The following is a 12,997-nucleotide window of genomic DNA, read 5'->3' on the forward strand; positions in this document are numbered from 1 at the left end:
TGCATATTGTTCAAAGGGTACCAAAATAAATGATGTACAGCAAATATGGTGGTAAAACATCTTGCAAGCCTATTTAACCTTTACATTTAGTATAAACTTTGTTAAAGTGGAAAATGTTATAAATCATTTTCATGAAATAGTTACTATATGGCAAAGCAGTTTAAGGATTTACACTTTCCATAGAAATATGAATAGGATGCAGTCTTGTCAGTGATGATCAAACCTCCTCTATAGCTACAATGGCAAAGCCAAAATATATTTGTCACACTACTTACAATTCATTTCGTTCTTGATAGGACTCCTTAACTGACGGGTAAGGTGCTCAATGCTCATATGATATTTGCATTCATAAAAACAGATAGCTTAGATATATAACTTTGAATAGAGATTAAACTCAAAACTAGAGTCCACATAAACTAAGGAAGCATAGTAAATGTAAAATATTCATTCATTATTTAATTTTATTTCACTTCCCTGCAATTTATTTCTGCATATTATATGGTTTCCTATCTAATCAGAGGGGCTAACGTACATCTCCCTGTGTTGCAATTGGTTTGAGATTTTCTTTATATATAGACAATGCTACACAGTGATTCACAGTCACAACTTAGGGAATGGCACAAACTTCATGAAGGATTTGATAAGTGACAGCACAGTAGAACAGGCACACTTATTCCAAAAGATTTTAAGGGGTATATCACTGAACTGCTTTGAAATTGAAAAAATTTTTTTGACTAAAATATTAATTTAAAATGTTTTCAATTTAATTTATTTGCTGTTTGTATTTTTTACAATGTAATTCTTAACTGAACATTCATAGGAACTTACGGTATATATTATAATAAAAACTAATCTTGAAATGCAAATATAGTTTAGCATTTTCAGTAAATCTCTTTTTTTTGGTCTAGGAACTGTTATGAATTTTTTTAAATTTAATTTATTTGTGATACTTAATAGTCTTTTGATGATATTCTGTTTACAAAACTTCCTGCTATCTTCAGTCTTGAATAAAAACAGATTTCTGCATTTTAATTAGAGAGCTGAAGTAGAAATAGGCTGATTACAATTCAGAAATCTTTCTCATGTAAGTCATGTATTCATTTCTATAATATTGGTGTCACCAGTAAATGAGTATTTGAATAGCTAGCATTTGCTTAAATAAATTGTTGTTTATGTCCCAGGGAAATTGAATTTAGATTATGATTGCAACTCACCTATTTTGCATATGACATATATTGTTTTGGAATTAAGTTGTTGTTTTTTTTTTTTTTCATTTTATGTGACATGTTTTGAAAAAAGCTTGGAATGAGTGATGTTTTCTCTGTGTTGTTTGGTTTGCACAGAGGAAACAATATTTCAGTTCAGATTAAAAGTAGTATTCAGAGCAAACAACATTTACAATCTGTGCTTTTCTTTTATTATTTGAGTTATTTCCTAAATAAAACAAACAATATTTTTCCCGTTAAACTCTGTCTGTCTGTCTGTCTGTCTGTCTGTCTATCTATCTATATATTTATCTATGTATCCAGGGCCGGCGCTAGACTATTTTGGGCCCTAGGCAAGACCAGCTACTTGGGCCCCCTTACATACATTTGCTACTGGTTACTATAATACACCTAAGTGTCATTACATTACCTGCTGGACACCCTAATGCAGGTAAGTAACTGACTGTAGCTCACAAAACGCAGTCCTTAACTCCTTGGCTTTTAATGATATACAAAATATGGTTTAAAGGGACGCTCTAGTGCATAGTATTATTATTAATAATAATAATAACAATGATTATAAACTTAACAAATAGCCCTAGGTGAAATGGGATGCTTCCTATCACTGCCCTTACTGTTTATGTGAGAGGAGCAGAAAGGGTGGTCTGGGGGATGTGTGTAGGGCAGGTAGGGTGAGCAGGGGGCTGTGTGTGTGAGAGGGAGAGACGGGTAGGGTGAACAGGGGGCTGTTTGTGTAAGAGGGGCGACTAGGGTGAGCTGGGGGCTGTGTGTGTAGGTATGTAAGAGACAGGCAGATAGGGTGAGCTGGGGTCTGTGTGTGCATGTTGGGCAGGTAGGGTGAGCAGGGGGCTGTGTGTGTGAGAGGGAGAGACAGGTAGGGTGAACAGGGGGCTGTTAGTGTAAGATGGGCGACTAGGGTGAGCTGGGGGCTGTGTGTGTAGGTGTGTGAGAGACAGGCAGATAGGGTGAGCTGGGGTCTGTGTGTGCGTGTTGAGCAGGTAGGGTGAGCAGGCGGCTGTGTGTGTGAGAGGGAGAGACAGGTAGGGTGAACAGGGGGCTGTTAGTGTAAGAGGGGAGACTAGGGTGAGCTGGGGGCTGTGTGTGTAGGTGTGTGAGAGACAGGCATATAGGATGAGCTGGGGTCTGTGTGTGTGTGTTGGGCAGGTAGGGTGAGCAGGGGGCTGTGTGTGTGAGAAGGAGAGGCAGGTAGGGCAAACAGGGGGCAGTGTAGGTGTGTGAGAGACAGGTAGATAAATATACACAGTGTGATGGACAAGATGCTTCCAATAGGTGGTTGTCACACACTGTATGTATACAATATGGAGACTATCACTCACTGTACACATGGTATGGGATCTGCCACTCACAATATATACACAATAAGCAAGTTCATTCACTGAATGTATGGCATGGCGATTTCACTCTGAATATATATACACAATGTAGCGATTGTCACTCACAGTATATACAAAATATGTAGATTGTCACTCACTGTATGCATGGAATGGGGACTGTCCCACTCACAGTAAATACACAATATGGGGGTTGCCAGCTCACTGTATGCATGGTATAGGAGCTGTCATTAATATTAAATAAACATGGCAATTGCTACTCACAGTATATACACAATATGTAGATTGTCACTGTATGTATTGCATGGGCACTGCCACTAACTGTATATAAAGCATGGGGCTGTCACTCACACAACATATACACAATATTGGGTTTATCACCTGTTTGCATGTCAGGGGGACTGTCACTGACATTATATACGCAATATGGAAACTTTATTTATCTCAAACTATGAGCCCTAAGAGCAATTATAACTTAGTATGAAACTGTCACAATATTTGCCAGTGATGGTTCTCAGCAGCACTATCCTCGTTGGCCAGAAGCTGCCAGACAGTCCTGAGGTTTTGAGCTTCTGTTTCTGTGGAGCCACCAAGTTCTCAACTGGTGTCTGAGTTGCCCCAGTTACCTTGTGCCTCAGCAAAGTAGGTACTCCTGTACACGTCCCTGAAGTGCCCATGGGTGCCCCCATCTTATCAGCGCATCATGAGCATGCGCCACAGTGTCAGGTTGGATAGGGATTGTGTCCAGTATGCAGCGAAGACTATTTTGGGCCCTAGGCAAGACCAGCTACTTGGGCCCCCCTTACATACATTTGCTACTGGTTACTATAATACACCTAAGTGTCATTACATTACCTGCTGGACACCCTAATGCAGGTAAGTAACTGACTGTAGCTCACAAAATGCAGTCCTTAACTCCTTGGCTTTTAATGACATACAAAATATGGTTTAAAGGGACGCTCTAGTGCATAGTATTATTATTAATAATAATAATAATAACAATGATTATAAACTTAACAAATAGCCCTGAAATGGGATGCTTCCTATCACTGCCATTACTGTTTATGTGAGAGGAGCAGAAAGGGTGGTCTGGGGGATGTGTGTAGGGCAGGTAGGGTGAGCAGGGGGCTGTTTGTGTGAGAGGGAGAGACAGGTAGGGTGAACAGGGGGCTGTTTGTGTAAGAGGGGCAACTAGGGTGAGCTGGGGGCTGTGTGTGTAGGTATGTAAGAGACAGGCAGATAGGGTGAGCTGGGGTCTGTGTGTGTGTGTTGGGCAGGTAGGGTGAGCAGGGGGCTGTGTGTGTGAGAGGGAGAGACAGGTAGGGTGAACAGGGGGCTGTTAGTGTAAGAGAGGCGACTAGGGTGAGCTGGGGGCTGTGTGTGTAGATGTGTGAGAGACAGGCAGATAGGGTGAGCTGGGGTCTGTGTGTGTGTGTTGGGCAGGTAGGGTGAGCAGGGGGCTGTGTGTGTGAGAGGGAGAGGCAGGTAGGGCAAACAGGGGGCAGTGTAGGTGTGTGAGAGACAGGCAGATAAATATACACAGTGTGATGGACCAGATGCTTCCAATAGGTGGTTGTCACACACTGTATGTATACAATATGGAGACTATCACTCACTGTACACATGGTATGGGATCTGCCACTCACAATATATACAAAATAAGGAAGTTCATTCACTGAATGTATGGCATGGCGATTTCACTCTGAATATATATACGCAATGTAGCGATTGTCACTCACAGTATATACAAAATATGTAGATTGTCACTCACTGTATGCATGGAATGGGGACTGTCCCACTCACAGTAAATACACAATATGGGGGTTGCCAGCTCACTGCATGGTATAGGAGCTGTAATTAATATTAAATAAACATGGCAATTGCCACTCACAGTATATACACAATATGTAGATTGTCACTGTATGTATTGCATGGGCACTGCCACTAACTGTATATACAGGGAGTGCAGAATTATTAGGCAAATGAGTATTTTGACCACATCATCCTCTTTATGCATGTTGTCTTACTCCAAGCTGTATAGTATAGTATAGTTGCCACCTCAAACAGTGGAAATCTAATATCCCAAAAGGACAATATCTACGAGTAAGGAAAAACTGCTCCACACTTGAAAGTTACCAATCTCAATCTGACATACTTACATCTAGATTCATAGAGAAGGGGTATAATAAAGACACTGTAGAAAAGATAAGACAGGAAGTGTCAACAGTAGATAGAGAGTCTCTATTAATAAAGAAAAACAAGGAAGAAAGAGAAATTGATGATTTCTTTATACCTTTTATAACCGAATACAGTAGCCAACACTTTGAAATAAGAAAAATTCTGAAAAGGAATTGGCATCTAATAAAACAAGATCAAATTTTAGGGAAAAGGGTAAGAAAGCAACCAGACATAATTTTTAAACGAGCCAAAAACCTCAAAATGATATTATCACCGAGTGAGTATAGAGAAAGAAACAACACTGTTGATGGAGACCTAAATGGAAATAAACTAAAAGGCTTCTTCCCCTGTATATCCTGTAAATCTTGTAAATACAGCGAAAAAAGAAAGGAAATAAGATCATCTAATTCAAATTTCTGTCTAAAAATAAATCAACTAATAAGATGCACAGACAGGAATGTCATCTATTGCATAAAATGTACATGTAACCTACTATATTTTGGACAAACAAGTAGAACTATAAAAGATAGAATACGAGAACATATTCTAAAAATAGAACACAAATCAACAGACACAATACTGTACTCACATTTTAAAGAAAAACATTCCAGTAATTTAAAAGATTTCAAATACTGGGGTATCAAAAAACTACATCTGGGAATAAGGGGGGGGGAATATGAATACACTCCTCCTCAAAAAGGAGGCAGAATGTATCTTCAACTTCAAAACATTACACCCATTTGGACTAAATTCGGAAATGGACCTAAATACATTAATATAACTGTGATAATAAAAGACACAGACTGCATTGTATATAAAAACATAACTAAACAAATAAACATAACATACATAGAGGCCAAAATGGTGTAAATGTACATAGGAAAAGGGGGGAAAAAACAATAATCCTTGAAAAAAAACAAAAATCTTTGAAAAAAACAATAATCTTTGACAAAGACAAAAGAAATATAACTATAACAAAAAACAAGGACAGAAGCCTTATATATAATATATAAAAGACAACATATTAAATAAAATTAAAAAATAAAAAATAATACAAAAATAGAGACAAATAACCTGAAAAATACAACTGCCTGCTTTTTACCACATTATACTTACTGGCAAGAAAGATATTACAGATGTTTAAATTATACTAAAACAGTCCACGAAAAAACACTAAAAGCACACACACTAAGAATTTTCACAAATAACATAAAGATACATGTTAAACACATAGGTAAAGTAATGAACGTCCTCTAAAAATGTTTATCACATTCCTCACTAAGAAACTTTAATACATGAAAAAATTCCACAGAATTATGGAGTAAACCTATTCACGAAACTTTTTCACCTAAAAACCAATAGAATTAAGATATTAAACACATAGATAAACAATGTTTTTTACAAAACTCACACTTTTAAAATTTAAACACTTTAGAAAATGTATTTCACAATTATGTAGGGAAAGGGTTTATATATGATCCTGAATACAGGAGGTTTTCTATATAAATACACAGCATAAGATTTATAAACTAACACTTGACACATAAATTTCAAAACACTGATCAGGACTATTACCTCTTGCAAATTAAAGCGAGAACACAATAATACACGATTGAGACCACAATATGATTTATTTTCACTTAAAACATAGGAATATAAATAAACAAACGATATAAGATGATAAGGAATAAAAGTCCGCTCAAAAAAAAAAAAAAAAAAAAAACACTTAAAATGAAGAGTGGAGCATAGGCTTGAGAACTGTGTTTTTATTTTTAGCTTTATCTTATTTTTAGTTTTATTTTTACTTTTATCTTAAGAAACGATACACAACAATCTATATGCGTTCACAGATGAACTAATAAGTTTGAAGCATAATAATAACAGGTCAGGATGTATAAAGGCTAGATAACCTTATATTAACAACGCAAAGAGAGGAATAAGAGACAACCTTCCAGGAGGAGGAACAACAAACAAACAATAGGGATTGGTCAAGAATAAGATCCAATCAGGAAGATGGACATGATATTTAAATCCAGACTGCACAGCACACAAGCAACTTGATAAAGGCCCCAGGCTGAAACGCGTAGAGATTGCTGACAGTCACAGGATATCTAAACACAGAACCCAGCAGGTGAGAGGTCTTTCCCGTGTTCGGGCTGGCTAGGACAGGTACATCGAGCCATATCCCACTTTCTAGGGACAGACTCCATATGTGTAATTCCTATCCAAGGATCCAGTAACCGTTCCAGCCTCAATCACCTGGCTTAAGGGTTATATAGACACGAGGAGAAATCCACAATTGGATCAGGAAATACCTGAAGGACCCGGATTTAAACCAAAGAAAGAAAACAAGGGAGAACACACGGAACTACTTCACCAAAAGACCGGCCGGTCACAACTTTAACTGAGGAAATCCATAGTATGGACAATATACCAAGGTTTTTATAATAAGAGACAATCTGCTTATACACGTATATATGACAGATAAATCTACTAACTACCATTTATCACTGTGACAAACCACCGTAGACCTGGAATATCAATGTCTAAGTAAAAATACGTGGTATTCACACTTATCTAGCTAGTACACTGTAAAACTAGATCTGTACCGAAAAATTGTAATTGTAACAAACATAATATACGATACATGTATGTTAAGGAAAATAAACTTTTTGTTGTGTATCAAATGTTGCCAATTAGAGCCGCTTTCATAAAACCACGATTATAGTTCAAAACCAGCGGTAATACTGATAGAATATAATAAGTATAAATTTTAAATAAAAAACTGTTTTAATGATGTTTTAAATCTAGATGCCGGCATCTATGTGTTAGCGTTTACTGTCAACTAATTCACGATAGGAATCTTATCTGTATAGGAATAAAAATACATATATCTTTAAGCACTTGCTCCTTTCTTTTTTTCATCATATTTTATAATAATATCTATGAGATATATAAAAAACCATAGGACATAAGACTATCCTAAAAATATAGAAATTATTCTATCATCCCGGTTATATGATCAAAAAAACCGGGGATCCTCATATATCAAAATAGTAATCCCAAAATTGGACAACCCAAAACAGGGACACCCTCATATTCAGATAAAAATCGATCCAAAATCACATACATTTATTTCACTCTATAAGACTCGCAGCTGTTTAGCGCTATCCCAATCACTTTTTCTTTTCTTGTATAGGCTCGAAAGCCTACTACCAATTAAGCATATTAGGTGATGTGCATCTCTGTAATGAGAAGGGGTGTGGTCTAATGACATCAACACCCTATATCAGGTGTGCATAATTATTAGGCAACTTCCTTTCCTTTGGCAAAATGGGTCAAAAGAAGTACTTGACAGGCTCAGAAAAGTCAAAAATAGTGAGATATCTTGCAGAGGGATGCAGCACTCTTAAAATTGCAAAGCTTCTGAAGCGTGATCATCGAACAATCAAGCGTTTCATTCAAAATAGTCAACAGGGTCGCAAGAAGCGTGTGGAAAAACCAAGGCGCAAAATAACTGCCCATGAACTGAGAAAAGTCAAGCGTGCAGCTGCCAAGATGCCACTTGCCACCAGTTTGGCCATATTTCAGAGCTACAACATCACTGGAGTGCCCAAAAGCACAAGGTGTGCAATACTCAGAGACATGGCCAAGGTAAGAAAGGCTGAAAGACGACCACCACTGAACAAGACACACAAGCTGAAACGTCAAGACTGGGCCAAGAAATATCTCAAGACTGATTTTTCTAAGGTTTTATGGACTGATGAAATGAGAGTGAGTCTTGATGGGCCCGATGGATGGGCCTGTGGCTGGATTTGTAAAGGGCAGAGAGCTCCAGTCCGACTCAGACGCCAGCAAGGTGGAGGTGGAGTACTGGTTTGGGCTGGTATCATCAAAGATGAGCTTGTGGGGCCTTTTCGGGTTGAGGATGGAGTCAAGCTCAACTCCCAGTCCTACTGCCAGTTTCTGGAAGACACCTTCTTCAAGCAGTGGTACAGGAAGAAGTCTGCATCCTTCAAGAAAAACATGATTTTCATGCAGGACAATGCTCCATCACAGGCGTCCAAGTACTCCACAGCGTGGCTGGCAAGAAAGGGTATAAAAGAAGAAAATCTAATGACATGGCCTCCTTGTTCACCTGATCTGAACCCCATTGAGAACCTGTGGTCCATCATCAAATGTGAGATTTACAAGGAGGGAAAACAGTACACCTCTCTGAACAGTGTCTGGGAGGCTGTGGTTGCTGCTGCACGCAATGTTGATGGTGAACAGATCAAAACACTGACAGAATCCATGGATGGCAGGCTTTTGAGTGTCCATGCAAAGAAAGGTGGCTATATTGGTCACTGATTTGTTTTTGTTTTGTTTTTGAATGTCAGAAATGTATATTTGTGAATGTTGAGATGTTATATTGGTTTCACTGGTAAAAATAAATAATTGAAATGGGTATATATTTGTTTTTTGTTAAGTTGCCTAATAATTATGCACAGTAATAGTCCCCTGCACACACAGATATCCCCCTAAAATAGCTAAAACTAAAAACAAACTAAAAACTACTTCCAAAAATATTCAGCTTTGATATTAATTAGTTTTTTGGGTTCATTGAGAACATGGTTGTTGTTCAATAATAAAATTAATCCTCAAAAATACAACTTGCCTAATAATTCTGCACTCCCTGTAAAGCATGGGGCTGTCACTCACACAACATATACACAATATTGGGTTTATCACCTGTTTGCATGTCAGGGGGACTGTCACTCACATTATATACGTAATATGGAAACTTTATTTATCTCAAACTATGAGCCCTAAGAGCAATTATAACTTAGTATGAAACTGCCACAATATTTGCCAGTGATGGTTCTCAGCAGCACTATCCTCGTTGGCCAGAAGCTGCCAGACAGTCCTGAGGTTTTGAGCTTCGGTTTCTGTGGAGCCACCAAGTTCTCAACTGGTGTCTGAGTTGCCCCAATTACCTTGTGCCTCAGCAAAGTAGGTACTCCTGTACACGTCTCTGAAGTGCCCATGGGTGCCCCCATCTTATCAGCGCATCATGAGCATGTGTCACAGTGTCAGGTTGGATAGGGATTGTGTCCAGTATGCAGCGAAGAGGGAAAGAGCCACCCGTTGAGGGACTGCGTGGTACAGGGGTGTAAAGAAGAAAAGGGGAATGTGGTATAGAGGGATAAAGGAGAAGAGGGAAAGTGTGGTATAGAGGGATAAACGAGAGGAGGGGGCGTATCATACCAGCGGAGTCTGGGGAACCCAAGTTGGGGCTGGCTGCACCCTTTGCAGCAGTGCACCCTAGGCGGCTGCTTAGGTTTCCTAGTAGGAGCACCGGCCCTTTATATATCTCTCTTGGCTCCAGCAATGTGTTAGAAAATAAGTGTTGATAAAAAGGTAGATAAAAGTTACATGATGATTTATGCAGTGCATGAGAATTAATTAGTGATTGACTATGTTATTTGAGTTTTATGCAAAATATTTAAGGGAGTTAGGAAAAGATGGGAGTTTTGAAATTTCGCTGAGGAACTTGATTATGAAAACTGTGAGGTTTTTTTTGTATACAAAAATCTGTGTTTGGGGTAGACCATGAGTGTGGTGATCGGCAGTAGCAGCATATAATAATGTTAAGAGTATCTGCAGGTAACTAGATACATTTAAAGGGATAGAAAGTTCAAAATTAAAAGGTGAATAGATGTATTTCAATAAGAAATAGAACCATATACTTTCATTAGCAAAAATGCTTCTAGTAAAAGTTATTACGGGCATACGCACATATCCTGTGAGGGCCTGTGCACTATTATTTAAGCAGCAGTGGCTTTTATGAAACAAATTATGTCTCCAAAAGAAATACACACAACCTCCAGCTCTCTGAACAGATATGGTGTTTGAATACTGATTTACAGTGCTCACAGGATATGTGTGTATGCTGCATAAAAAACTGAAACAATATTTACTAGAAGCATTTTTGCTAATGAAAGTATATTGCAAAAATGCTTCTATTTCAAATTCAAATGCACCCATGCACATTTAAATTTTAACCTTTCCATCCCTTTAATATTAAAATGATGGTAAATTTTGCAAGTATCAGAGGTTTGCAAACCTTTTATCACACACTGAAATAGCAAACCGCATTAATAATTTATAAAAAATTTACTTACTTTATTTTATTTTTTATTCCCTGTCAATCACTCTTGTTCCTCCGCAACGGTTTCTTTCTGCATTGCAGTGAACTGTAGAGCAATCCCGCCCACTCTACACATCCCTATGTACATCCCAACCTGCTCTTATATTCTCTCAATATGCGCGCTCCCATGCCCTCAACAAATTGCGCATGCACAATCGATCCCGTCATGTCTGCTAAGTAAACAGAGGATCACAAGTTTCTCTGTTAACGTTCAGTGATCAGTGTATGAATCATCCAAGTAAACATTGAGGGCCACACACTGATACAAATATTACTTAGGCAAAAAAGTTGAAGCCAGACCCAAGAGGCTTTACCAAGGCTGAAAAACCGAACAGTTTAATAGGTGCGATTTCAGGTACCTTACCAAACAGTGCAAACTATGTTCAAAAGTTTAATCAATATAATAATAATAAGGCGTTTGGAAAACAAAATGGTTAATGTGACTATATCTTTAAGCTAGCACTGATTACAGTCTACCATAAACCTACAAATATATAAATGTAATGCATATCAATACTAAACTTAGGATAAAAGTATCAATATGATATTAAAGGAACAGAAATAATAAAAAGTAAATAAAAATAGCCTAAATAGACTACCAACTCCCTGACAAAGACCTAAAACATATAAAAAAAATAAAATAAGACAATAAATCAAAAAAGTTATAGATTATTCTATATTGTACTAGTAAATCTAAAACTAACAAAAATAAATCAAATAGTTCCTCAAATATATAGGTATCTGATAACCTTTTTATTTCTACTGATACAATAACTATCAGAAAAATGATAGGGTAAAAATCATATCAACTGTACTTAAAGAAAACAATGCCAAACAATTTGTGTGTTCAAACCCTTGGGGTAAAGTGTCCCTAGTTTGTATATCCATCTTTCTTCAACTTGGAGAAGTCGCTTATCTCTGTCACCTCCTCTTTTTAGAGGTGGGACATGAGCAATGAATATCAACCGCATATTTTTCACTGTATGTTTTTCTCAAAAAAAGTGTCTAGCAACAGGTTGACCGCTTTGACCTGTAGATAGAGCTGCTTATATGGCACTACGATGGTTGGCCATATGTTTCCTAATGTTATCTGATGTTTTATAATGAAAACCATAAATACTGCTTAAGAGATATATTTTGTATGTTGTTGTACATATCAGGAGATATTTTATGGGTATTTTATTATTATTATGAGGGTGTCTAAAGAATTGTCCCTGAATTATGGCATTGCACGTAGTGACGTAGTGCTGCTGGGACATCTATATGAATCCACTTTTTTGTCGACTTGAAATAAGTAGTCTTGGAGTGGCAGTGTTCATGATCTATCAATACAGGATGGTCTTTTAGGCTCTGGCCCCTCCTATAAACAACTCTGAGAGGAGCATATTCACCAAATGGTAAAGATGTGTCTGTGCTCACAATGTCCCAATGTTTGCGGAATGTGTTGCCCAATGTGCTCATTGGAGGAGAATACATGGTAACAAAAGCAAGTAGTGATGGTTCCCCAAAATGTTACGTATAATAAAGAGCACTGTGTGCTGCACTTAAATCCAGAGAGAGCAGTATTTTTCATTGGAATATATATACAGTCGTATGCAAAAGTTTAGGCACCCCTGACAATTTCCATGATTTTCATTTATAAATAATTGGGCGTTTGAATCAGCAATTTCATTTTGATCTATCAAATAACTGAAGGACACAGTAATATTTCAGTAGTGAAATGAGGTTTATTGGATTAACAGAAAATGTGCAATATGCATCCAAACGAAATTAGACAGGTGCATAAATTTGGGCATCCTTGTCATTTTGTTGATTTGAATACCTGTAACTACCTAGCACTGAATAATTGGAACAAACAATTGGTTTGGTGAGCCCATTAAGCCTTGAACTTCATAGACAGGTGCATCCAATCATGAGAAAAGGTATTTAATGTGGCCAATTGCAAGTTGTTGTTCTCTTTGACTCTTCTCTGAAGAGTGGCAACATGGGGGCCTCAAAACAACTCGCAAATGACCTGAAAACAAAGATTGTTCAACATTATGGTTTAGGGG

General features: G+C 37.6%; 1 protein-coding gene across 1 annotated transcript in view; it reads left to right on the forward strand.

Annotated features, from left to right (window-relative positions):
• Positions 1-12,997, forward strand: part of SH3GL2 (SH3 domain containing GRB2 like 2, endophilin A1) — a 462,830-nt gene that overhangs the window by 283,205 nt on the left and 166,628 nt on the right. The window lies entirely within an intron of this gene.

This window comes from Bombina bombina, chromosome 2 (assembly GCF_027579735.1).
Source record: "Bombina bombina isolate aBomBom1 chromosome 2, aBomBom1.pri, whole genome shotgun sequence".
Classification (NCBI taxonomy): domain Eukaryota; kingdom Metazoa; phylum Chordata; class Amphibia; order Anura; family Bombinatoridae; genus Bombina; species Bombina bombina.